Source organism: Symphodus melops, assembly GCF_947650265.1.
Source record: "Symphodus melops genome assembly, chromosome: 13".
Lineage (NCBI taxonomy): Eukaryota > Metazoa > Chordata > Actinopteri > Labriformes > Labridae > Symphodus > Symphodus melops.
In genome coordinates this window covers 16,013,193-16,040,606 of record NC_136703.1, presented here as the reverse complement: position 1 = coordinate 16,040,606, position 27,414 = coordinate 16,013,193, and the positions used below count along the sequence as shown (strand labels likewise).

The following is a 27,414-nucleotide window of genomic DNA, read 5'->3' as shown; positions in this document are numbered from 1 at the left end:
GATTCAGAATTTAAAAAGCTCCTTAAAAGTCCATTCATATAGTGTGTACTGAGTTATAGTAATTTAGTAATGGAAAGTCCCAGAGCGGGGAGAGCTGGACTGTATTCAAAGCAGATGAATCCATTTATAATGAGATGTAATCTCATTTACTCAGTGGCATATGGTTTGGTTTGCCAGGCTGCTGTTGTGTTCTTGCTGAAAATGCATTTCTGCTCCAAAACCTGAAAAGAGAGTGGCCTGGTGCATTCAGTAGGCTCTTCTGAAACCTTATTACCATAAATCAGACAGGCATAGTAAAAAAAAAAAAAAAAAAAGATTCAACATTGCAAGTGTATCCTTAGATATGTGCTGTTTGCTGATTCAGTGCTTCGCTACATTAGTTGTGTGATGGAGGGACACAAGACATACTCTGATGCTGCCAAGTAGAGGTCAACCTCACTTTTAAAGTAAAAATGTTGCAGCCTCAACTCCTTTTATTAAAAATAAAAATAGCTGTTAGAAGATAAGGAATAAGAAAATGTGATATTTTTTATTTTACCTACTGCTCTAACACTAAATTACAGTATTTACATCTCTGGCAAACATTGAGCGGTGAAAATCTCACTCACAGTTTCTTGAAAAACTCTTACAAGGTGAATCAGTGGAAGAATCATCTTGTACTATGATTCAGTATTCTAAAAAATTAAGGTTGAAAAGCTTTAATCTTCTGTGTCTTGCTAAATATTGGGTTAATATATATTGGGTAATATATGTCGGATTAAAGCTCATTTGTCTGCATGGATGTTAAGGCTGTGGCTACGGATGCCTGAAAACTAATTAATTGAGCAAAAGTAGATTTTCCAAAGGAAGACAGAATTAAATGAAGAAAGAGACCATCCCCAGATGAAACCAACACACATCATCAAAGGGTCAAGTGTATGTTCTTTTCAAATGCAGAAATCAGTGACTTTGTGGTTGTGCAGTCAGTGACTGTATTACTCTATCTGACTGTTTGTTTGACATGCCTCTTTGGTATGGGTTAAATAAACGGACAGTGCTCATAATGTTCATTTTGTTTCATTTCTCTACAGTTTTTTTTGTTTTTTTTACACAGCCCCAAAAAATTCCAATAATGCTTCCTGATTTAGATGCCTCTTGGTGAATACGCTTCTTCCTATAACAGTCTAGGAGGAACCTAACAAGATGGTGAGATATTCCCTTATTGATCACCTCTGTCAGACCATGGCTGGAAACCACAGGGGCTTATCCTCAAGTCATTATGTCAATGATTAAGATGTGTCACCGAGCTTTAGATCTTCATCACATGGAATGGAAACTAACAATGACAGGCTCTGATTGCTGATGCGCCTCTGTTGCTTTCTCTAAATGAAGACATTTTACAAGAAGATTTTAAAAAGTTACACAGAGTGATCTATTGGCCATGCTTTTGTCTACAGAACTTGAATTGGTGTCAGATGAATGATGGAGCTGTATCTGCGAGTTGTGTCTCCGTCTGGAACGTAATCTTTGTCTGCAATTATCAGAAAGTTTTTTTTCGAAATGTACGAGTCACAGCTCAGTTCTGCCACAGCAACACTTCATAATGTAAACATTAGGACTGAAGACTGAAGCAAATGAAGAAACACTGAGGTAACTTTCCCAAGTAACTTGCTACTTTTGTAATGCAGTAACTGTAACTTGTTACTACTTTTCAGTTCAGTGCCTAACACTGGTGATAAGTGGCATCTGAGCGAAGACAGAGGAGGAACCTTCCGTTATGGGGAACACAAAACATCACCCACTCCCCTTAGATAATTGCTCCTACTATAACCTGCTGTGTTCGCACAGCGACTCTCCCAGACTTTGAACAGACTTTTTTTTTTCTCAGAGACTGGTGGGAAAAACCTCAATGGCGATCACAGTCAATCAGGGTAATGCTGATACATTTTTGGGAGTGCAATGCATTAGTGAAAAAGAGCTGAATAAAAACACCCCGCCACTCTGATAGTTTGGAGGGGACTTCGAGTCGAGGAAACTTGTGATCTTGTTTCAATCAGCTTCTCTTAAACTGGTCGGCAGGACTTTTATTAGTGACTGGTTCCAAGTGATTAGGCAAGGCGGGGCAAGTTTATTATACAGCACATTTCAGCACCAAGCAATTCAAAGTGCTTCACACAAGACAAGTGATTAAAACATTCTGAGGTCATTAATAATCAGTGGATTTGCCCTTTGCTGGAGAACAGACACGCTCAGCCTCTTAAACATTAAAGCAAGGTGTTCTCAAACAAATCCATTGTGTTCTTCCCAAAATCCACACACACACAAAAAAACCCATGAAGCCATAGCTCTCCTTAGAAGTAAGAGAAATTGTACTAACCGTATGAATTCTATAGATGTTTGTATCCCTGCATTGAGCACTGTCGTATTAAGTGAACAGTTTTAGCACAGCCTATATGGCTGTCTTCTTAGTCTGCTGCATGTGTAGAATTTACATGTCAAGTAAGCCATTTTTCTTTCATTTCTATGCTATCGGCACTGGTGCTGATATTACAGGTATACATAAAAAATCCATAGAGAGGCTTTTAGAAAGCAGAGGCAAAGATCTGCCAGGATGCATGTAAACTAGGAGAAATAATTAGTCCCGCCAACAGCATACAGAAACAGTATATGCTCTCAATTCCCATTTCATTGGAAATCGATAACAGGCGCACATCTGAGCAGAAAGCGCTGTTTATTCAGGGACGGGTATCACAGGAGCTGTCACAGTTTGTTGATTTAGCTGAGCCACGTATGTCCAAACGGAGATAAAGAGAAACAGCAAGAGAGATGTACAAAAGACAAGAAGAAGAAGTGTACAGGCTGGCCAAGCATGTCAGTCCACAGCTGGTGTCTGCCGACAGCTTGCTATTTCATTTAAGATGAATCCATCAGTACAGACTGATAAAAACGAGAACAACAGATAAAATTTAAAAGATTTTGTTTCATTATGAGAAACCCATTTGACAGACAAATGGACTTTGAAATATTCCAAAATGTGTTTAAATATTTAGAATGAAATTTGAAGAAATTCAACTTTTTTTATGCCCAGAAAATGTTGTCACCTTCTAACCATAGGCAATTCAATACAATTAACTGAATCTTGTCTGAGTTTGACTCATGTAAAACACAGATTTCACATCCTGTATATCTGTGCCATGAAAAGACCAAAAAATAGCAATTACAAAAAAAGTTTAAAAAGTTGCACAACTTTGAATGATGGACAGTTTAATAAAAAACATTATATCAAGTATTTTTATTCTCAGGCTTTTATAATACAGAGATGTTAAAGAGACAAGAGGAAGTAAAAATGGTATGTCCTAAGTAGAGTAAAAAGCTTGAGGCATGAAGAACTTTAGAAAACAGATCGTCAATCACCATGGTTTAAAAATACAATTTATACTTCAGTGTATTCTGCTCATATAAAAAGGGTCTAAGAAGGTTATTTGTCTCATTAGCTACTAAATGTAACCAAAACTATTATCGTGGACTTATATTTGAACTCTAGTTACCTATTCAATCTGTTCTTACAATTGCAGTAATGATAGGAAGTATGTAAATCAGAGCTAAAGTGATTATCATATTGCCAAAGGTGGGGTCATGTCACTTCATTTGTGACTAATATGAGCATGGAATTTTAAAAGGAGATATTTCACTTTCCCCATCCATCCTTATTCATCTTTCCTCCCTTTCCTCTCCTGCTGTCATTTCTTCCTCTTGTTCATTCTTCACCTCCAAAAATCAATTCCTAGGTTTTTTATCTGTTTCCACCCTTTAATTCATCATTCTGTTTCAGTCTTCCTTCCAGATCTTGATTTTTTAATACATCTTTCATATCATGCTCTCTCTCAGCTTGATCCCTTTCCCAAACCCCTCAACAATCTTCCTTTCAATTTTGCCTTCGTCTGCCACCTTCCTTTTCCCGCCTCATCTCAGCCTTCCCTTCATCTCTCTACTCCCTATGCCTTCATTCACCTTAAGCTACAGTTAATGATGAATGAGACCGGCCTCCCTCGGGCTCAGACCTGGGTAGCTCTGTGGGATAGCGCTCAACTACGTGCTGGACATTTGGGCCTTGATTCCTTATTCATGGGCTGCATCAACAGCAGTCCTTCAAGTTCTCTGTGACTCTAGAGACCCATCACTCTTATGACTCCCCGATTTTTAAAGTGAATGCTTTTTTCCCTACTTCCAGCAATATCTCTCCAATTTCTTCCTTGTTCTAAACATTTCTCATTCCCGACTGACTAAGCTCTCTTTACTGTATTTATCCTCACACATTATCCCCAGCCTCTTTTCAGACTATGATGCCTATCCCGTATTGTGAAGGCCATTCCTATAGAATATGTAGCACCTGAATCAAAAATATATGTGGAAGCATTGTCACAAAACTATAAAAGAGATGGAAACAAAGAAATGTAGGTACAGCTGAAGGAGAAAATTCCTGTCACACGCATTCCACAGTTGCCAGATTTGAAGGTTATATTCTTAAGGATTATCAAGGAATATGAAACAATTCGAGACTTCGATTCCTTTTTCCTGTGCATTTCAGAGCTTAAAGATATAATTCTTACTTTTCTCGCCGTGCTTCTCAGCAGCGTTCCCTGGATAATTACAGAACAATCATGGAGCAATCACTTCCAGCAGCTCTTTCAACACAAGAGTGTAAAGCAATCCAAGCAGAAAGTCGGTAGTTCAACTAAAAAAAGGGTAAGATTAACTGGAAATACTGCAAGTGGCGGCTATCAGGGAGACAGTGGCCTCCTTTTTAGCAAGCAAGCCGACAGGTATTGTCTGCATAATGAAAATGAGGAGGGCATACAGTATATGTGAGAGAGCGGGTGAACTTCAATGACTGTATGTTTCTCCTGTTCTCTACTGAACTGAACTCTTTTGTTTTATTTCCCAGGCTCATAATTAATGCAGGATTCTCTACATTGAGTTAAATGTGATCGATTAAGGGTCAAGTCCCAAGCCTTGTCAGTGGCGTTTTAAGCATGAAAGAGAAGTCTTTTTAAGACTTACCGAGTACTTGTTAGAACTCATCCACAAACAAACTTAACAGTGTAATAAATTGCATCATGTTATGTGCATGTGAGAGATAAAATTCATGCATTCATGTGGTGTTAACTCATAAAGGCGTGATAAATGTGTCTTGTAGGGTACAGCGGCAGCATGAAGAACGGCGAGAGAAGAAAAGAGGAAGGAGGTTGTTGCTTTGCTCCCTTCGCCACATTGATCACTCTGTTCTCGTTCACACATGAATATTAAGAATCAGTCACAGTTCACAAACAAAGAGACCGAGTGCTCTGAAATGATGCGATAAGAGGCATGTGCATGCCATCAAAGGCTAAAGAGCAAGAACTTTATGGTAGCTCCGAACAGGACTTTTCGAAAACTGGTTGCTTTCACTATGTTTATCTTTATAAAACATTGCCATTAATTAGTTGCGTTAGTCATTAATGGTCAACCCATAGACTGCTATTTTAAACTGTGTTTGTTTTGACAATATGACAACATGCTGACTGAATGTGGAAAAACTGAGATACTTAGTTAAAATAGACATATTGATGCACTTCTGAAGGCCAAGTCATGCAAGGTTTTCAGGAACAAGTTAAATAGTGACAGCTTTTAAAATTAATGGAGTATTGCCCTTACCAAACATCATTGGATGAAAGTCTACTTAAACAAGGTAAACTTAAATTATAATGCACCCAGGCCAGCTTTTCTTTGTCTGTCTGAGATAATTAAAAATGGGATCTACATTGTACTGGTTAACTTCTATGTTAATACAAACACTTCTTTGTTGAGGGGTGCTGACCAAATAGAACTGACCGTAAGTCCTTATGTTCTTGCCAAGCAGGTGACCTGAGGCTTCTCTTATTCTGGTTGGTCTGTAATTCCCCCGAGGGGCAGCTTTTTGCTCTCCAGGCACTTACAATTGGCAGAGAATTGATATTTGTCTAATGTTTTTTCCTTTAATTGGGCAACTTATGCTGTCTGTAATGTACTTTGCTGATTCTGTCAGCCAGTTAATGGCAATTGTCATTATGTGTAAGCTAAAAAGGTAAAAGGCCCCGCGATGGACATCCAAGTCCATCAATGAGAAATTGCAACCCCCCCTCCAGTCCCTCTGAGAAAAATGCAGCAGCCGCCACTGGTTGAAAACTCCATCGCTCTCGCGTTAGCTTTCTTTACCAAGTAATGGCATAGTAGGCTATCATTTATTCAAGGCTGCGTTCAAAGCTGAATGCATGCATAATGAATTACTCTTATCATAAAGAATTACGGCCCAGGTTGGTTTCTTACAGAGAGTTAAGGGCTTCTGTATTTCTTCAAGCCAGCAGGCAGCTCCGTAAGCCTAAACCAGGCGGAGAGCTGTCTCTCTTCGCAATATTTACATTTTATGACAAGTAGCTACGCCCACATTTATCGCTTGCTTGACCCCTGGATCATCCCTATATGTTTTATTCATCTCTGCTGTCACATGAATGTTTTATCGAGTCGTCTAGATGAAGCTTTTTCTTTCAAAGCTGCACTCTTCACTGGCTTCTCAATGTAAACATACAAGATTGAGTGTTGATCACAGGCTGTTTCAGTGGGTGTGCTCTCAGATTATCAGCCCATTGCCTTTAAGTATCAAATTAATTGCAGAATCATTGTGTATATTCCCCCAGGGACAGAGAGATTTAATTAGATATTCAATCTAAATGGCTAACCAGAATGAAAAATTCATAACTTTGCAGAAAATTCTTTTCATGTCCTTTGGCGATGTTCTGTTTCATATCAAGAAAGACCTTATTGATAAAGAAAATATCACACATTTACATTTGCCTGTGCTGCAGGAAATTTACTTAATGTAAATTTGAGTTAGGCACTTACATACTGCATCATAATGCATTATATTGTTGAAATATGTTAGCTTTCTTTCTGAGAGTCCAACAGAATGATCTATTTAATGTTCTGCTTTATATGAAAGGACATCCATAAAATATCTGAAACCTAATTAGCTTGTTCATTTTAATCATACAAGTTTTGTTTAAGTTTTGCACCTTCTGTGCAAAATACATGTTACCATGGTTTTGTAACACTTGTGCTGTCTGAGGCTGTCTACAAAACCCAGTTATGAGAAGTCCATCTGCTCCCCTTTCAGAAAAGATTTTCCTTTCATGACATCACAAAGACCAGTAACCCCTCCCTTTCCACCGTAAAAGAGAAGGCATTGTGGGAAAAGACGGAGCCCCATCCCCTTCCAGAGAGGAGTGTGGTCAAACAGCTCATTTGCATTTAAAGCTACAGGCACAGAAATAGCCTGTTCTGATCAGGGCTGAAATAGAGTGGTTAACAGGCATGCTAAAGAACCTTAAAATACATGTTTTGGGGATCTCTAATGTGTGACCTTTTAATTAGCAAAATCACAGGTTTAAAAATGACAAGTGCTGGTTTAAAGAGGGACTTGTGTCAGATTTGTTTCCTAAACTCTGCTTTAGGTTACTTTATGGTGTAAAGGGCTCAATAAATAATCAAAGCTTATCTTATGTATGTGTAACCCTAACCCTTTTCTCAACAGTAGAATTGACCTAACTCTTTTCCATTTCAATTCACTTTAATAATGAAGGAGTTAAGTCCAAAAACTTTTATGGCAGTTCAACTACAGTAAGTAGCAGAATGCTTTATCCTGTCTACACTTTCCAACCCCTGGAGATTCATAATAAATCTTGAAATACCTTATTCATAAAAAGCTCATGTACTGTAGGTTTTACAGGAAAGTTAATGTCTGGGTTGTGCAAAACAGGGAGTAGATGTACTGCAGAGGAGTTATTCTGCCTTAGCATTAATGAAAGGGAAAACTCAGCTCTGTCCCATCCTGTCAACTCTCAAGGTGAAAGACATGTTTTTCCATCCAACTAGACCTCCACCTCTTGGGTTGGTGTCAATTTCACAGGCTCATAGGCTGAAGAGGTTGATCAGGTAGAACCTGCATTCCCCCCCGGGAGATTTCATCATTATCATAGCTTTATACTGGAGAGGATTGCGACCCCCCCCCCCCCCCTTCATAATTTCAGCTCGCTGTGTTGAGACTTTGCTGTCTGCAGCCATGCTTGGATAGAAGCCTGATCCTGCCAGCCGAAGCCCTTACCTGGCTTGGCCCTGGTCACAAAGTAAATTAATAAAGTTTAAAAGGAAGGCCTAAAGTGGAGTAACCTAATCCCAGTCTAGAGGGTGAAGAGAAAGGCATTTACAGTATATTCAAAGACATCACAACTTGGTGTGCTATCATGAGAGATAAAGCCCTGCAAACTGTATAGATAAAAAAAACATTGTAATGATGAGGATTTAGGCAAGATTAAGGGCTTAATATTTCAATGTTTCCCTGAAGTGTGTCCATTCAAATAAGGTCAGTGTTATTTTAAGGATTACATCATGATGACAGTATAGGTTTAGACTTGAGAACCAAAGTGTAATTTGCCTCTCAGGTCTTTAGATGTTTGACTACAACAATGCGGTCCTTGCATATTTTTCAGTGGCAATAAAAAAAAAAAAAAGAGATGGATTTTAAACACACACACACACACACACACACACACACACACTTAAAATACATGTAATAGACACGTTTTCAAAGACACGTTTCATTTTGTTTAATTAGTCTGCATTGATAAGAGTATAACTTGATTTTAATAGCAAATGAATAACCAAAAATAAAATAAACATGGCAGCTTGTTAATGTATCTTGTGTATTTGCATAATCTTTATGAACACAGTAGTGAACACAAACTTAAGAAGATACAATAATACACAATAGTAAGTAGTTTATTGTTTTGTTGAGTATGTGCCTGCAGAAATATGTCACAACAAATTCATGTTTTACATCTATTGACCCTTATAAACGTAATTAGTATATCTTTGCCAAAATGCAGGAAGAGAACTTTGAATGCACACACACACACACACACACACACACACACACACACACACACACACACACACACACACACACACACACACACACACACACACACACACACACACACACACACACACACACACACACACACACACACACGCACACACACGCACACACACGCACACACACGCACACACACGCACACACACGCACACACGCACGACCTTTTACAATACAGTGTATTGCTTCAGGTCCTGGACAGCACTGTGCATTTACGTCACATTGTGAAGCACCATGGACCTCTACCCTAGCACTGTCAACATCTGTGAAACTCTCAGGAACGACAACAAACCACACACACAGCCACACAAAGAATCGCACATTAATGCACACTTCCTGCTCTGGAGAGCGACAGCTGAATAGAAACATTAGAATGGGCTGTGCCTAGAGATAGGGATTGTTCATTTGTGTTGATATTAATATCAGTATTGCCTTGACAATCGGCTTGATTTTAGAAACGACTGACGATACTTTTCTATTATTTGCTGGAAAGACGATAACAGGTTTGAACAAAACTGGCTTATCCATTTTATACTGCTGGTAAAGCAAATGAATATCTCCTTTTAAAAAAAACGTATTAATTCAAATTTCTTGCAAAACCTAAATTTAAAATTTCTTGGAATTACATTTGAACACATTGTGATGACCTTTAATTTAGCTTTACAGTAATTTACTGACATGACCTTGCGCACGCCATCATGTATCCTTATGTTACGTCTTTTAGTAGTGAGTGTGTGCTGCCGATTTTTACAGATTTCAACATTGGGTTAGTATATTTAACTAACAGGACTTAGTTAAGTGTGGGAGTGATTAACACTGCTGTTTTGAGTGGAGGGGGAGGATTACTGCAGCAGAGTTGATGATTTTATTTTCACAAATCTGATGTGCTCGGCCATGGAGGCTGTATTCTCCATATCGCAAGATATCATTTTTTACACTACCTTGATCTTACTCGAACTGGACACAAGCAAGTCTCATGAGGTCACATTAAGTACTGAGAGCAAGCAAAAGTAGTTATGTTCTCTGAATTGAAAAACATCATAACGATAGAAGACAGCAGTGCAAGTACAACTCTGCATATTATCAGATTACATATTCACAGAACCAGTTCTCAGTTTTGAAGATACTTTCTGAACCTGGGCCAGTACTTATCTCATTATCCAGTCTTATTTACTAAAGCACAACACTAATAAGTAGATGATTACAATTATGTGTATTTATACATTAAGTATATTGTGCATGCTCTTTTGTCATATCTCTGATAAGCTGCAATAAATAATAACATAATGCTCAAATGTCACCCTCAATCGGCTTCATTCAGTCATAAACAAATTAAATTTCAAAACATGAGGTGCTAAACAATATAGCAATGCTTAATATGAATTAACTCTAGTCATTGGAATAATTCATCTGAGTTAATTAAACATGATTCCCCACTGTATTCATGTTAGAACTAATTAAATGTGGTGGTTACTGACATTTTCTTAGTCTGTCGAGTGATCCTGTTAGATAAAGTGGCAGTGACAAGCCATGAGTGAAGCAGCTTTGAAGTTCAGCTCAGTAAGAACATTCAGGCTTAAAGGTACGATAATTTGTGTTTGCTAGCTGACTCATGTTTCAAAGATGACTTTCTTTCAAAGTTCCTGCGTTGAAATATCACTGAATGTAAGTTTTGTTCGCATTTCAGCATTGCACAACATCAAGCAGTGCTGCTCCCTGAAGGCTGTAGTCTGTTGATTCTGTGTGTGACCCTCAATGTTTACTGTGGATAGCAGGCAATTGTCTGAGTATGTTCTGTATAAATTATTAAAAGAAACAAAAAAAGGGGCTTGAGCACCTGCCGTTTTGACCTCTATAGAGAAAGTACCCTTGTTAAATAATAAGTATTTTCTTGTTTGTCACAGACTGGCCAAAGGAACAGATATTTGGTTAACTAAGAACATCAGGTGAGGAACCAGCTGCTGCCTGCTGCAAGTGCATTCACCCTCGTATAAACGTATACCCAGACACGCCGGCAGTACAGCACAGGTAGGAGAAATTTCAGAGGGTTCATGTCCTGGTGGAAAAACACATCGCAGTCCACTCTGACTTTTCAAAAATAGAAGTAACAGGAAGAAATCAGTCAGACCCTGAAGTATTGTACTTTCTCCAACAGCTACTAAGACTACGTATGTTTAGCTTCATACTGATTGCATGCACTACAGTTTAATTAGCGCCCACTTATTGTGGGATCACGAGTTTTGCTTTTATACACTTCATTCAGACAAACAGATTGGGGAATTTGGGTTCCTGCCCCTCTAAAATACTCTGCAGTCCATGTCGAAAAATATTGAAAGTTGGTTTCTTTTCAAGAAGATTATACTGTACTTATGTAGAGTCATGTCCTCGTCTTTTTTCTTGCCCTGAATGACTGAACCTGTCGGACAGATAAGACGAGGAGAATTACAATAGTATCGAGGGTTTTTACAATCTGCTTTTACGTGATTCTCTATGAAGGTCTTGACTTGTCCTTTTTTCTCTTTTGGTCTTGTGTTACAGCCAATTCAAGCCTTCATAGTTTATTTTGATATCAAGTTATGTTGATTGTTTAGTGAGTTTATGTTATTATTATTACTCGGTGTATTTATGACAGTTATGGGGCTCTTTATGTTTTACTTTACGTGCTAATGACGTGGGGTATGACGTAAACAGAGCGCCATATACTGACGTGCCTTTTGTGGTTTGGGGGAAGGCCGGTGTGAGGTGGTGTATGGTGGCCACATTGTTTTTGACCAGACGGTTTGAACCCTTATTTTTTGTACCATTCATCAACTTTTTCGTTCAGATAAAATACTAGGATTATTCTAAAAAACACTTTCTGCAACATTCTTTCAATAAAACTCAACAACGGATTTAAAAGGTAAACAAACTGTGGTGCGTCAACTTCTTCCATACTCCCTTTGTGCTGGGCCTCCCAAGAACGAAATGGTCGTGACATCTTGTCTTGTTCTCAAAGATGAATCAAGATTTTATTTTAGGAACAGTCAAGTCAACAACTGCAGAAGCATGGATATCAAACAATCATTACTGTGATTAGGCCCACAGATTCAAGCTAGTTATAAAGTTACAACAAGGCTTTGTTTATTGTGGGATGCATTTTTAACTTCAGGGTAGATTGAGGGGAAAGGGTATGTGTGGTGAAGAATTGTTGTGCGTTATGGTATTCCTTGCGATAAAAACGAGTCTGGCAATTTAAAGGTATGGAGCTCATGTACAGGAAGTAATGTTAAATCAGCATTTGCTAATGATCATACGTAGTTGCAACTGGTCTTATCTCAGTCTCTTTCTGCCTCAGTCTTTGTCTTGAACTTGCCATAAGCTCCTAAAGTGTTTGCCCAATCTCAGTCTTGACTTTGTCCTTGGTTATAACTTGGACTTAGTTTTGATTTTCTTCACACAATTTCCGAGATTGTGAACATCATCATACTACTGTCTTTTAATTTTAAAGCCATTCTATATAATGTGATTAACAGATAAACTGATTACTAATTTGAAGAAAAAAAAAACATTCACAATGAAACAAGATGTTCCCAACAAAATAAGCTTGTACATTCACAAACAGCAAACAGAGTTACAGTACATGCTTCAACACTAACATTCTACTATTCAAGGGTGCCTTTTCTATTTACAGTATATTACACTGAAATTGGACCTTCCTGCTCATAGTGTCCAGTCCAGCAACCACATGAGTTGAAGCTAAGCTTACATTTAATCACGCAAAGGACCGCCAATAATCGACAGCTTGAGCGAGATCTGTAAAATAATTTTAAACAGCTGCTCCAAAAGGGTATCAGGACCCTCCAGTTAAACAGCAACCCCATCCTCAGCCAGCAGTCACTAACAGATGGGGTTGAACTAAAGGCTGTCAATGAAGGACTCATGATATGGAATGGAACTAATGAAGCTTTTTTTGGCGAGAGCAAAATCACTGTCTGGCCAAGCCTAGCAGTAGCCTATTAGCAGAACTTGATGGACACTAACATGTGGCTGTAAGGTCACAGGTTTTTTGTGGCCACTTTAGTCAGACAAGTGTAGCCAATGATCATTTCAAGAGGGTGTCTGTTTTAATTAACCATATGCAAACAGAAATCAAGGAACAAGAGTCCTCTGCAGTGCTGTTTAAGTGGAGGATAACACATATAGTTACATTAAAGAGGAGAGGTTTCATTGCTTCATATAACTCCTGAAAGTAGTCTTTTGATATAATTCTGCAACTGAGGTAAGAAATGCTGAAAGCTCGTTATGTGGATGTGTTAGGGGTCCAGATGAGCTAGTGCACCTATTACTGAAAGCTCTTTTGAATCACGTCTCAGGGACTAAGCTTTATGCAGACAAATCTGAGAGAAACATACAAATAAGGAGCTATTTGGAACAAAAAGTGCACATTAAAATGATGTGGTTGGTACAAAGGAGAGTTCAAAACAAATCCAAAGAATAATGCATTTTTCAATGTTAATAAGAACAAAACTGTTTGCTCTAAACTACTCTTATTGGTTGATTTGTACTAGCCCTGATTTCAAGTGTCAGCTCCTCACCATTGAAGCTTCTTTAAGCATTGAATATGTACTTGTCAGAATGTTGGAATAAAAAACCTATAAATATATGGGTGTGGGGGCCCATGTTTTCAAAAACTATCACCTGAAGAAACCTTAGGCTGAAACTTTTGGATTTTAAAACATTGTCTGTGCTATTGAGTAAGGGTGCAGGCAATACCTTCCTCTCTGAAGAGGAAATATGACATCTTTTGCAACCTGTCGAGGGTAAAGCTTTATTATTGGGCACTGACATCTGGGTGCAAATGCAATACTTCAAGACTCTGATCTATTTTCTGTTTTTACATTTTTCAGTTTGATGTAAACACCAGACGTGTGGCACAGGGTTTTTTTTCCCTAACTATTGCCCCAGGGCCTCCTGTATCCAGACCACTGATGTCATCTGGCTGTGATTTTATGGTGAAGTGGGTGCATTCGTTCTCTTTCTGGCGCACGAGGGCTGTGGACAAAACACAGGTTTTCCATTATGCATTGCCATAGCTTGTGTCCCCTGCGGTTTAATATTAGGGAAGTGGGAGTGCTATCTGTCACAATGCAGCAGCCTGTCCCAGGTCTCACAATACACAGCTGGCCCAGTACTGTCAGCCACGAGAGAAGAATTGACCCACATAAATGATTTGGGAGACTTGGTCTGTGATAGGAATATAGCATGGAGAAAATTGGCTATGACTTTTCTTTTAAAGAAAGAGGGTTGCAAGGAAAGGCTGACAGGCCAGAGAGAAGACTCAGTTCAGCCTGAGGGCTTGGTTATGCTTAAAAGACTACTTCCTATGACCTGATGTCCAACAACTTCAGATGCAGATATATTTCCCGCTCTTAGGAGCTATTTTTGCAGGCTGGGAATAAATCAGCCGTCGTGTTTAGGGGAAAGGTGTAATAGATTTTATAGTTGTTTAACTTTCTGCTAATAATGAACAAAGCCAGATGCTCCTTTTTTTTAGCTCAACATACAGTCAATCACAGAACGAAGTAGCCGTTCTTGTCAAATTTATGGTTTTGGGATCATTGCCCAACCATCCAACAAGAACAGAGAACATTATCCCCTACAGCAGTTCTATGTATCTTGGCTTGTCAAAGAGTTTTTCTCATGGGATACAATACACTTTTTCTTTCATATCCAAAGTCACACCTTTTTTCTTTTTTTTAACATATTGGCTTGTATAAGAAACTATTGTTTGGGAATAACGTTAAAGTCAAAGTTACTTCTTCATCAGTCTTACTCAATGTTTGCATTCTTACCATTAATACTGCATTAGAGGAAAAATGCCTAGAAGATAGAGATATCTTTATAAGATAAGAGAGACTGTTAGAGCGATTCAATCCAAGTACACTTCAGGAAGTACATCCTGAAGTTACCAGACTATAACACAAGATAAACCAAACACAAAAGCCATTGAAAAATTCTCTAGGTTATTACTACTACTATAGAAGTGTATTGGGTAATATACTAGGAAATGTTGCTTTAGTTTAGGAGAGACACAAATAGCTTCCACAAACAACAATAACATGAAATTAAAAACTTTTAGAACAGTTTCAATTAATACCAAAAATTATAGCACCCCTGAGGATTCATTAATATAAAGGTGTCATCTAAAAATACAAGACTTCCTATTAGACCAGAATACGCACTTGCATTTACCAAAATTGGATTGCTTGTAAATAGTTAAGACCACCCACATCCTCTTGAAGTTCACACAATATATTTTCTAAAACAACTCTGACTTAATAAAACACAAATGCAACACTAACATTAATTAATTAAAATGTTGTCCTGCTAATAATCTTCAACTTTTTACACTGACTTCAAAATAAGGTACATATAAATGGGACAATATACATTCTATGTCCGTTAAAGGCATTTATATGACATCATTCGCCTACTTACAACCCCTGTAGATCAAAATGTGTGGAATGCCACAGATGCAGCATTGCAAAGTTTACTGGGAGCAGAGTGATGAACAATCTGAAACTACAGTGGCAACTTGTTGCTGTGGGGTGAACTGGTTGACCTGGTTTCCTCAACCAGGTCCTGATATTTTGGGTCAAAAATAATGTAGCCAAACCTTTGAAAATGACTAATGACGGCTAAGGGTTTTTCACAAAGTTAGATGCTCTGTTGGTGTTGCTGTGTTCCTTATTACATGGGTACTGTGTTTATTTTTGCCGACTGTATTTGGGTTGTCGGCTCCTGGAACTTTTGTAAGTGATACCATATTAAAAGCTTTAGTAGCAGGCAGACATTTGGGTTAAAAGGATCCAGACTTCCACCTAAAAAGGGTGATAATATGATGTTTTGTTATTCTGTAGAAGAGGTCTTTTAGAAGATGTAGGTGACCTGCATTTCACTTTTATCCAAAAGTCTACTGAATGATGAGACGAGCAGTACAGAAGATTAGTTTTTTCACATAGATATTCTGACTGCCTACAAGGTACATTAAACCCTGAATTTCTGAATTGCGTTTGCTCAGTATAGCTTACAAAGAATAATAGATTGTGCAGAAAGCCAATTTTACCATAAAATGTAATGTTTCCCTCTGTTTTGCATCACATACATGAGAACATGAATACGTGCAGTAAAACACTGAAGTAAGCGAAAGTATCAGCTCTCAGTCATCAAGCAGAAAGGCTTTTTTTCCATCTTCTAGTCCACTTTCTTCTTCGGTAGTGTTGCTATAGTTTAGAGAGAAATACACAGAACAGTATAGAGTACAAATGAAAATACTATTCATTGTCCAGTTCTCAATTTTCCAAACTATTAACAATGCAAATCTGTCAATAATCCAGTCCCTGTTCTCTGTATGAAAGTGGTCCCCAGTCATTGTCCTGCTCAAATGTTTTCCAAATTTGTCTAAACCTTTGAGCAAAATGTGTCTTCATCCAAAGCCTGCCGAGTGACTTTGTGCAGTATGAACAGTGTCCTTGGCGTGTGTAACATGACGCCAAGCTGAGAAACAAACAGTCGTCTGATCCAGCTCTCAGTCGGGGATTGACTTCTCTTTTTCCATTTCATCAATCCTAGCATGCTTCTGTTGCTCCACCCTAGTTATTCATTCTCCCTATCCCTCTCCAGTGGAATACATCAGAACAGAAAGATATGTACTCACCCAAATAATCGAGCGGCTCATGAGATTTTGCACCAGCAAATTAGTCTGGATCTGTTACAATAAGCTGCATAGTGACATTGGTTTGACTTTCTCCTTGGAGAGGAATAGTTCCATCACTGAAGACCCTTTCTCGAGAGCCAAAACTGCACTTCGATGTCAGCACAAGCAGGACACAACAAACCTTTGTCACACTGCTATAGATACCACACTGCAATGGATTATCATAGTACATTACTCTGATCAGCAGTAAAAGGCATACTGAGCATAATTACTGTCTATATGGGAACAGGTCGGGTTTTCTTCACCTGTCCTTCTCTACAGAGCTGATAATTAGCCTTCTCATTCAATGTTCTTGGGTCTCTGTCAATGAAAACACCGCGAGGGAAAAAGGCAGGGTAGGAAATATACATAATGCATGCAAATCCACCAGTTTCATTCAGTACCACTGTGTGGATAATGAATTCCCAAGAATGTTGTCTGCATGTTTGTGTGTGTTCCGAGAGGAAAAAATACCAGCATGTATGATGCATGCAGGTTAATGAAGGTTAATTTCTGTAGATTCTCTCTGCAGTCTGATCTTTTCTCACTCTTATCTGAACAACAAATCTAATATTCCTTTGATGTATTGCAGTCTGAAAAAACCTGCTTTTCTGCTTGTTCAGAAGCAGTTTTAAATACTTTGAATTTGGGAATCTGATCCTGTTTTTCCTTGGAAAAAATCGAAGCAGTCATACATATCAGTTCTGATCTGCAATAAAATCAGAAGTCAGAATCATCAGACTATTTGACAAAACAAAACAGGAAGATCTGGTTTTAATTCTAAATAAAAGGCAAGCAAACACAGTGACAACTCAACAACATGATTATACATCTAAAAGCAACCCCCCCCCCAAAAAAAAAAAAAATGTAATATGTAAAGAGGTTCCTGGAAAGGTGTGCACATTTGTGTGTCCATTCAAATTGGGGAAAAGATTTTAAAGAGAAATAAAAACAGATCCTGAATTAACAAACAATATTAAAACAGATTGAAACAACTCTGAAAAACCCAGGACCAAGTATGTGCCATTCCCCCGCTACAACAAAGCTGTTTCTACAAAGGGAGAGGTACAGATACATTTAAAAGCACACTGACAGTTTTGTGAATCTCCCTTTCTAAGGCCTGGAATTAACTGGCATGTCAGCATTAAAACACACAATTAGAATTAAAAATGATTACGTGTTAAAATGTCCTTGCCTTTTAACACAGCCTTACAATAAAACATTTGTAGAGAACAACGTGTGGCTGCTATAGCAGGGCAAAGAGTGACAGAGAAGCTGAAACCTAAGATTTACAGCACACCAATTGATTGTAACCATTAACATAAAATCTTTTCTGTTAGTTTTATCAACAAAAACAAGGACAATTAACTAAATTAAACGCCATTTTGGTTCACTGTGGGCAAACAATCAAAATCTAAAAGAAAAAAAAACAACAACTTTTTTTGCTAACCAAACAAAAATCTAGAGACTGTGCATTGCTTATCAATATGCAGAACGAACAGAAACAAAATGTAAATTTGGTGATATAGGCTAGCCACCTGTCTATTTTGTATGAACATGCCTGTACTCGTACATCTGTTTCTATTGGGTCCTGTTGATTAGTATGTAGTGTAGGAGGCAGAAAACAACAATCACAGCCGACCATTTAGATTAAGTGGTAAAGAAAAATCATAAAGCGTATCTTTTGTCTCAATTTTTATAATCTGATTATGCTTCCAGCAACCTTATGTTCCTCTTAACAGCACTCACAACACGCCTCTCTCCATATGTTGCTTTTGATTACTACACAGTCCAGTTAACACACACACACACACACACACACACACACACACACACGTGCGCACGCACACACACACACACACACACACACACACACACACACACACACACACACACACACACGTCTATGTGTCTAGAACATCATGTGACTGGTTTTCCAGCCACTTTTATCCAATCTATTTTAGGAGTTCACTTAAGAGAATACATCGGTTAGTTTTCCCCCTTTAGAAGAAACAATCAAATCAATCAGGTAAAAAAACATTTCTGTGTGAGATCTGTCTGTAATGTGTCCACAAACATGTACTACAGTCATCATCTCCTGTTTCTATCATCATTATCATTATCTCCAGGATTCATTGCATCATTATCTACCTTTATCCATACTGCTCAGTTTAGAACGTATAACAGTGCCTGAGTGCTCTGATTGAGATTTATGGCCATGGAAGCAACGATTATGACTCCATTACAAAGGGAACGACCGCAGGTTATTACAGTGACTCTCCACATGTTCACTGCATGAGTCCGTTTAAATGAATGGGCCCATTCCCATTCTATACAGTTAGTCAACTGTCATTAACGGGCAGGATAGCAGATGGTGGTTTGGATCTTCTTTATGGCACATTTTTTTAATCTGCTTGTCAGTGGCCCAATCAATGGAAAACAAGGTTTGCATGCAATAATTTAAAAGCATTTGAGAAAAAGTACTGTAAGGCAGTGCCACTCAAATCCAAGTTGTTCCAGAGTTCCTGCATCATTTTAACTCTTCTTGGTTTCTGACTCGATCCACTTTTCTTTCCAAATAATGGTATAAAAGCAAACAATCCTATCCTAAATCACTGCGAGTGTCTCTCAAGTGAGAGCTTTGCATATTTGTACGATAGTCATCATCTCCTGTGCCATCACTTATCTTACTAATTATCCAGCCACCATATACATACTGCTAAGTCAAGAATGTGTAACACAGGTGGCTGCTTATTTGTAAGTGATCACTGCAAGTCCTACAAGTTAAAAATCCCTATTTAAAAATAATTAATAATTATGGCAATGTCACTGTCACAACTGTTTTTCAGGCAACCATTGATCAGGGCTCATTGACCTAGCAGAAAAAAAGCCTATTTTTTTATGTGGGGCAATATTCTCCAATTATGTGCTCAAAGTAAAAATTAAAAAAAAAGAACCTCATAAAGACACTATTATAAACATAAAATTAAAGGCTGATTTTGGTTTATCAGACAAAAGGTTAAACAGAAACAAATCCCCCATGTTGCCTTTATTTTCTCTCACTGCACACGCTTCATTCCCAGTATTCCCCACCTCCCTGTCAGAGTTATGTGCAAGCCCTTTGGAAACCACACCATTCTGCTTACCTCAAACACTCCATCATTTAGTTGAATACCACCATGTAAACATAATAAACTATGGTGTAAGATAATTGACATAACTGCATTGAAGTAAAAAGTAAATATAACCAGTGTATGATTATTATGATCTGAATTTATAGTCCTAAAGCATCCACCTATTTCATTTGCATGTGCCTGCCCGTAACACACTGATGTTGTTCTGTGGCTGTTTTAAAAACCCCACTCTGATTCATAGTGACTAATAGGATAAGACTCCTGTACTTGTTTGCTCTCCCTTTTATCTCACTGCCTCAGACTTCAGTGCCGGTGTTGACAACTTACTCGAGGGTGGTTTCGTTTGATGTGACGCAGTCTGATCACTGTTGTCAATTCCCATGAGCGACACCTTTAAAGTCTCCGTGCTGAGCATTAGTCTCAGGGGGTAACAGAGCAGCTGGGAATGCACAGACTGGTGGGCTTAACCTGCTCGGTGGTACAAGCTCCATTGAAAGTATTCTGACAGGTCCCCAAAGCTTTGACTAGCTGCTGCTGCGGCGTAGGAAACCAACTGTCATGAGAGTCACTAGGTGGGTTTTCTGCCTCCTGCTGCACACCATCACATCTCAAGCAGCACAAGCAAGAGATTTCAGATTAGAGAGCTTATGATCTTGAACTACATAATGGGACATTCAATTACCCTGTTGAAGTTATACTGTATGTTCATTGAGAATAGCTTTCTACAGCATATTCCCGTATCCTGCAATTAGCTGTTAATTGTTCCTGGCTCTGCTAGTTGATTAGGGAGAAGGAGACCTTATTCACCTGGCAGCCAGTCAGCAGCAAACTGGGGCTCTTTGGCATGGCTCTGTAAGCAAGGGACATTACTTGTCCCTAACCAATAAAAAGGTTTTTCAGAGTGAATAGGGCCCGTTCTCCCTTTCAAGACACCCACGCAGATGGCTGGTTTACAACTTGTGTCATTGTTTACAATCCAAAAGCTCAACAAGCATCGATACCAAGTACATCTACCTCTGCTTCCTTTAGAGGAGACTTTTCTCCCAGAAATAAAATCTGTTTTTTAAGAAAGTGCCAGAAGAAACCTATGTATTCAAAGCCAGAATAATGTAAAAGACATAACAACATTGCAAGTTTTTAACCATGACCATTGTTATTTCATAATTTTAACTTTGTTTACTGTTGTATATGTTACAACTAAGCAATTCAAACCTTACCAAACCATCAACATTAAAAAAATAGCCTCTTTGTGATAGTTGATAAAAGATTTATGTATATCAGAGGCAGACTGTGTGTGTACTAAAAAATATTTTTGTCGCTCTACTGGTAACAAGTAATATAACTTGTCCCTTTCAAGAATAAATTGCCTGATACCAGGGGTCTCCAACAGGTAGCTCGGGAGACACATGTTCAGTAGCTTGCCTATCGGTTTGCTGACTGTGTAACAAAAAAAAATAATAATTCAAACGACTGTAAATGCACCTATTGATTTTCAGTAACATAACTGACAAAAAGAAGTGTAAAATGTTTATGTTTTTTTCTTGGACCTTGATATGAATTGAAGATTATTGATTGGCGGGGGCTCCGGTGGCACAGTGACACCGCGCGCGTCCCCATGCATTGAGACACGGGCGGCCTGGGCTCACGTCCCTCCCCACCCCCTCTCCCCCATCCTCCTCTCTACAATAAAAATAATAATAATATTGATTGGCTTATTGCAATTTTACACAGTAGCTTAATTCAGCTGATGTGTGCTATGTAAATAAATGCAAACAATGTGATGCAAGTAGCTCTTAGCCACTTAAAAAAAAAATTCTAATTAGCTCTTAGATGAAGAAAGGTTGGAGACTCCGGCCCTATACAGTATAGCTGTTGAAGTGTGAGAGTATACTGCAATAAAAAGTATATCACAATTATCAAGAGTAATTTATACGTGTGACTGATATGTAGTGTGTGTGGGCCTGTTTTAGTGTGTATAACAGTCTGGTAACAGCTTTTCCAAAATTTCATCACTTATCTGTGGGACTTGTCTAAGTATATTATCAGGTGAGCTCAGTTCGAGGAGATCCTGAGAGAAGTTCACTGCAATAGCCATGACTGTGAATCTCGGTGCGAAAGTACTGACAGGCATAACATGAGGTTAGCTGCCTTTCCACTATTAATGGATGAAGGAGGTTGTGACCCTGACCGACTTGTTTGTGCACACAGCGGCAGGTAGTCAGACCTGTGTGTGGCAAGTTGTCAATGGGATCTTGTTGTTGCAGGTCAATGGTCATTGGGGTATAGTCCCAAAGACAACACCCCACAAAGTCAAAAACAAAATAACTTCTCTTGGCCACTATGTGGATTACCAGTATGTGTATGTTTGTGTTTGAATATTATATAGAGCATCATTGATAATGGTTGCCATATGAGGCATGGTCCTTCTGAAATTGCAAGGGCTCTAGGCTTTTCTACTGACGAATTATAAAGTGCATGAGCACTCTGATGCCAACTGTTTTGAAGCTGTATGGTGCACTTTCTGTTGGTCTCCTTCTCTGCAGACCTTCCTGTGGGATGTGTCCGGAGTTCAATGCCAAATTTGTGACGTGTGGAACGAGGTTGTCCAACCCCCGACTAATTGTAAAGAAGGCACACATGGACAGCGACAGGAAAAACTAATGAGTTTATTTGAAGATGAAAACATGTACCGTAAATTCCGGACTATAAGCCGCTACTTTTTTCTCACACTTCGAGCACTGCGGCTTCTACTCCGGTGCGGCTAATGCATGGATTTTTTATGGGGGACAATGAGCTTCTGCCGCAAAAACATTTGACTTCGTCACGTCGGATCTTAATATCAGTCATTTTGCGCTTCATGCACTCACCCTCATGATGGAAAACACACGGAGAAATACATATGATGCAGCTTTCAAGTTAAAGGCGATCGACCTGGCTGTCAAAGAAGCTAACAGAGCTGCTGCACGTTAAGATGACACTGACAGCGACAACAGAGACTGAGGAAGTGAGTAATGAAGTCATTCTGAGGCAGTGAATGGATGGACTTTTTCTTGTGAAAAATATTACGGTCATCTTTTTCATCAGCCGTGTTACAGACACCGTCGGCTAGGCTTCGTATTGTAACGGTTCATGTTGTAAAGTCAGTAGTTGATAATGTGTTCATAATTCCGATTATGTGGAGAGTCAGTGAATGCACCAGCGAGGACGTGTTGAGTGGCTGTATGAGAGAACGCTGGGGGAGAGAGTTGGATTGTTACGGCAAGTTATGTGTTGCTCTCTGCTGTAAACGGCGTGGTCACGGCCGACAGTGATCGGATTATTAAAAGTTATTATTTGAACGCTCTCGTCGTCATTTAACGTCCGTACGGACGCTACAGTATTTGCGGATGTTACCGGTAGCCTACGTCTGTGTAAATAGCTCTTGTTATAGCGTGGACACCTGCGGCTTATAATCAAGTGCGGCTTATATATGTACAAATACATTTATTTACTTATTTTTAGCCGGTGCGGCTTATATCCAGGTGCGCTCAATAGTACGGAATTTACGGTAGTTAATCACTAAAGCAGTTATTCACTGCATGTTAAAGAGTTATTTTCAGTCAAATATCTGCATCATCTAACCCTAACCCTATTTGCATTAACGGTTTTTGTGACTGATAGTTTCATAAAATGTACAGACATGATTATGTACTGCAAGAGTAACTTATTCCTCTTATCATCTAATAATGAATCTCCTTAATGTCCTGATATTACAATAGTTTATCAACATCTCACTTTTTTTTTACCATTTTGATCCTATTACAGATACACACTCACAAACACAATGAACACCTGATATCTGTAAAGTCTTTGAGGATATTAGTACTTAAGTTTTAGGGTGGAGATTGGAAGTAGGCCAAATATTACTGTGTACCGTAGATATTGTTCTAGAAAGCACTTTAGTTAAATGTCCTGTAACTTTGGAAAGCGTAATTGTTCATCTTTCATTTATAATGTGTCAGCAAATCGATTGAATTAGTGAATCATTCATTCAGTCATATGTAGTATAGCAATATGATCAGTTTACATTTTGCATTCAGTTTTTCCGTATGATTAAGTCACAGTATTAATCTGTTTCCCATCATCCATCATCTTTTAGTTGAATAATTTACACTGGTCAAATTAGACTGTATGTATCGCCTGTGAATTAAACATGAGCAGTAATTTGTGCAGGAAATGGAACATGATTTGAGAAGGTATGTAGTGACAACCAAATGTATGACTAAATGACTCACTAAAGTAGGTTTGAGAAATAGCTGCGAAAACACATGAAATATGCATGGTAAAGGGGTATTATTAGATCACAGATGTTCTATTCAGTCTACACAAAAGGTAACCCATGTTAACCACTAGAAAAACCAGCACTCGCACCAGTCTGAGTAAGTAAACTGCAGGTGAAGGAGCTGCAGAGATAGGAATACTGATGGGATGTGAAGGTGAGTTTTAAAAAAAAGTTTAATCTATCAATGCCTTGACAGATTTATTCAGTTATAAATTTTCTGTTTTGGGAAGGCAGTTGAAAGTTGTGCACTGATCTTTTGGTGGTGATGAGAGAGAGCAGCTTTAAACTGCAGTGTTGAGTGTTTGAACGCAGCATGAAAGCGCCCCTCATTTTGAACTATAATGCTAACTGTAAGCTTTGGAGCAAAATTAAGTGAAGCAGGCAGTTTCACCCACAGGATATGAAGCAGCCGTGCTGACATTCTCTTGCAAAGTTGAGCACACTTTTAACTCACATCCTCTCCTCTTTATAGACTGCTTTTCACACTGTTTTAAATATTATCGAAAAGATTTCTTGGGTGCAGTCAAATTTCTCTATTTAGAGCAGGGTCAAAACCCCCTTTTGTTTTAAACGTTTACATGACGAAATAAATTAGCTGATTTAGCATTATTTATTTCAATTAGGACATTCAGTTTTATTCTATGAACAGATCATTGGTCTGTTTTATTGTCCGTCTATCAAAAACCTTTATTGCTTACATTTAACCAGGAAATAAACACACACAAAATTGATGCGCAAAGAATTGACAGCACATGTGACTATCAGCTGTAGTTATCCACATATAATATGTAATAATGTAATATTATCTTATTTAGAATCTCAGCTGGCAAAACCAGGTGCCACGGTGTCTTGCAGCTGTGTTGGAAATTCGGCAGAAAAACACCACCGCCCTTCTTCTTCCTTCATAATACAAGGTGAGGGTCAAGCCAGGCTCACCACCCAAAGGCCGGATGCTGGACAGCTAAGCAGAGCGTGTGACTAGATGATGTTGGCAGAAAGGATGTGCTTTTAGTCTGAGATTGCAGTAACCAACCTCAGACCAGACATTGTACTTTGGTCTGCCTCACCCCAGTTTGTCTACATCGTCGAGCTTACAGTGCCCTGGGAGAACGCAGTAGAATAGGCGTACGAGCGAAAGAAACTGAGGTACATTGACCTGGCAGCAGACCTACAACAGAGAGGCTGGAACGTTAAAGTCCAACCAGTTGAATTAGGCTGCAGAGGGTTGATAGTTACATCAACTGCAGGAGATCGGTCATCGGCAGGCATTCAAAGACCTCTCCAGATCTGCTGAAAAGGGGAGGCAGTGGCTCTGGCTGAAGAGAAAGGATTCCATCTGGGCCTCCAGGTGAGTGGTTCTAGGGAGTGAACTCAGGCTGCTGGGATACACTGCTGAACCCTCTGCAGGTATGGGCGAATCAGCTAAACACTAAGGAAGGAGGGCGCCTACTTGACAACCCATAGGATGACATCTATGAGTATCCCAATAAGTCTTTGCAGAGTGTCTATTGTGTGCAAGTAAGAGATATTAACACCATTGTCCTAATTAACAAATTGGTAAATTCCGAGCAATTGTCGAACAAAGAGGCTATATTATCATTGGATCTTCCAGTATAACTAGCACTTAGTGATCTACATTTATAGATTACATGTCCTTTGCTAGGTAACCCACTAGCAACTTCAAAATTAAGAGTGGAGTTGGAGATATGAAATTAAGTCTAGGAGATTCATTTTACACTGGTTATCTACTTGGACTAAACACGAAAACCAGTCTGAAAAATGCTCAGGTCACAAATGAGTCTTAATATAAGTCTGAAACATACAGAAAACCAACTGGCATGGATTTGTATGATGAATAAGTAAGAGCAAAAACAAACCCGGAATCCATTCAACGAGAAATCCACCAACACTTTAGAGTGAACAATGCTGTAAAGTAAAAAGTAGAGCTATGAAATATGTGGGTTTGTGTGTGTGTAGCCTTCCCACCTGTCAGAGGAAGGAATGTAAGTAGCAGTGGTTCCTGTGGTCAAATCAGGTCATATTGGACAGTGTTTTCCCAGCCGTTCAACGAACTGAATGAAAATCTTAACCTTTTTAAATCTTTCACTGAATTTGCACTGTTTAATGAGGAATGTATTTAAGTCTCATATACCATGTCCTATTTGATTTTTAATGGCCCTACTTAATGTTACCATCTTAACATAATATACTGCACACTGCCAGAAGTTTTTGGATCTCATACGGCAATACCTGTCAAATTGATGACCTCTACAAATCAGAGCAAAGGTATAGTAGGAATTTTCTGATATGTTTCCAGGTCCTGGTTTTCTTTTACAGTATGAGTAGATCTTATCAAAGTGTCGGCTTATGAGGGTTTTCTCATGCACGCACGGGGTAGGGAGGCTTGATCTGTTTATTAAATGTGTGGCCCCACAGCAGACATTAGTCGAAGTTTTTACATGTTTACAACGGCTACAGATGACGGTTACTGTCAGGACCTGAAGACAATTTCAAACAAAATCTTAAAAAGTTTATCTGGAGAAAACTACCTACCCTGCCTTTAAATAAACGAGATCAGGAGGCATATCCAGCTTTCAGATTGAAAAGTCATGAATACAGTCAGCAATGATGGGAAAATATATTAATACGTGAAGACTGTTTGGTGTCTAGTCTCTGGCCTTGAGACTCAATGCAAACTCAGCAACAAGTGAAATGTAGAGATGAAATTGAAGAAAAAAAAATACCCCAAGAGTGACAAGTTTAAAAACCTATGGTTGGATCTAAAGTGATGGTGGGGCCATTTAAAGCTACATTAGGTAGAGTGCTAGATTTTGAATAATCTGTATGCTCTGTTTGTTCTGTCAAATCAGTCAACTAACTATCTGGAAAAAAATATTGTTGACTATATGCAGCATTGCCGTTTGATTTCTTCCAGCACAAGAAAACACAGAAGGAAAATATCCCTCCTAAAGAAATTATTGGTTTCTGCAAATCCCCAAACAAATCATACATTTGTTGAAATTAAAATTCTGGCATTACAATGACACTTCTGACAATGACTAAAGGTCACAGTTGACAGCTTGGTCAACAAATTAATGGCAGGACAATACTTTTGCTTTCCATTTTCTTCCATCAACCGCCATTCATGAGTTTAGCCTTGTACAATACAGTGGTTAATTTTCAAGCAATAAAAAAATCTTCATAACCAATTTTAAACTAAACCTTTTTGGACTGCAACCAA

At 38.7% G+C, this 27,414-nt stretch overlaps 1 protein-coding gene across 1 annotated transcript in view; it reads right to left on the bottom strand.

Annotated features, from left to right (window-relative positions):
* kcnd3 (potassium voltage-gated channel, Shal-related subfamily, member 3) overlaps window positions 1-27,414 on the bottom strand; it is a 176,511-nt gene that overhangs the window by 99,177 nt on the left and 49,920 nt on the right. The window lies entirely within an intron of this gene.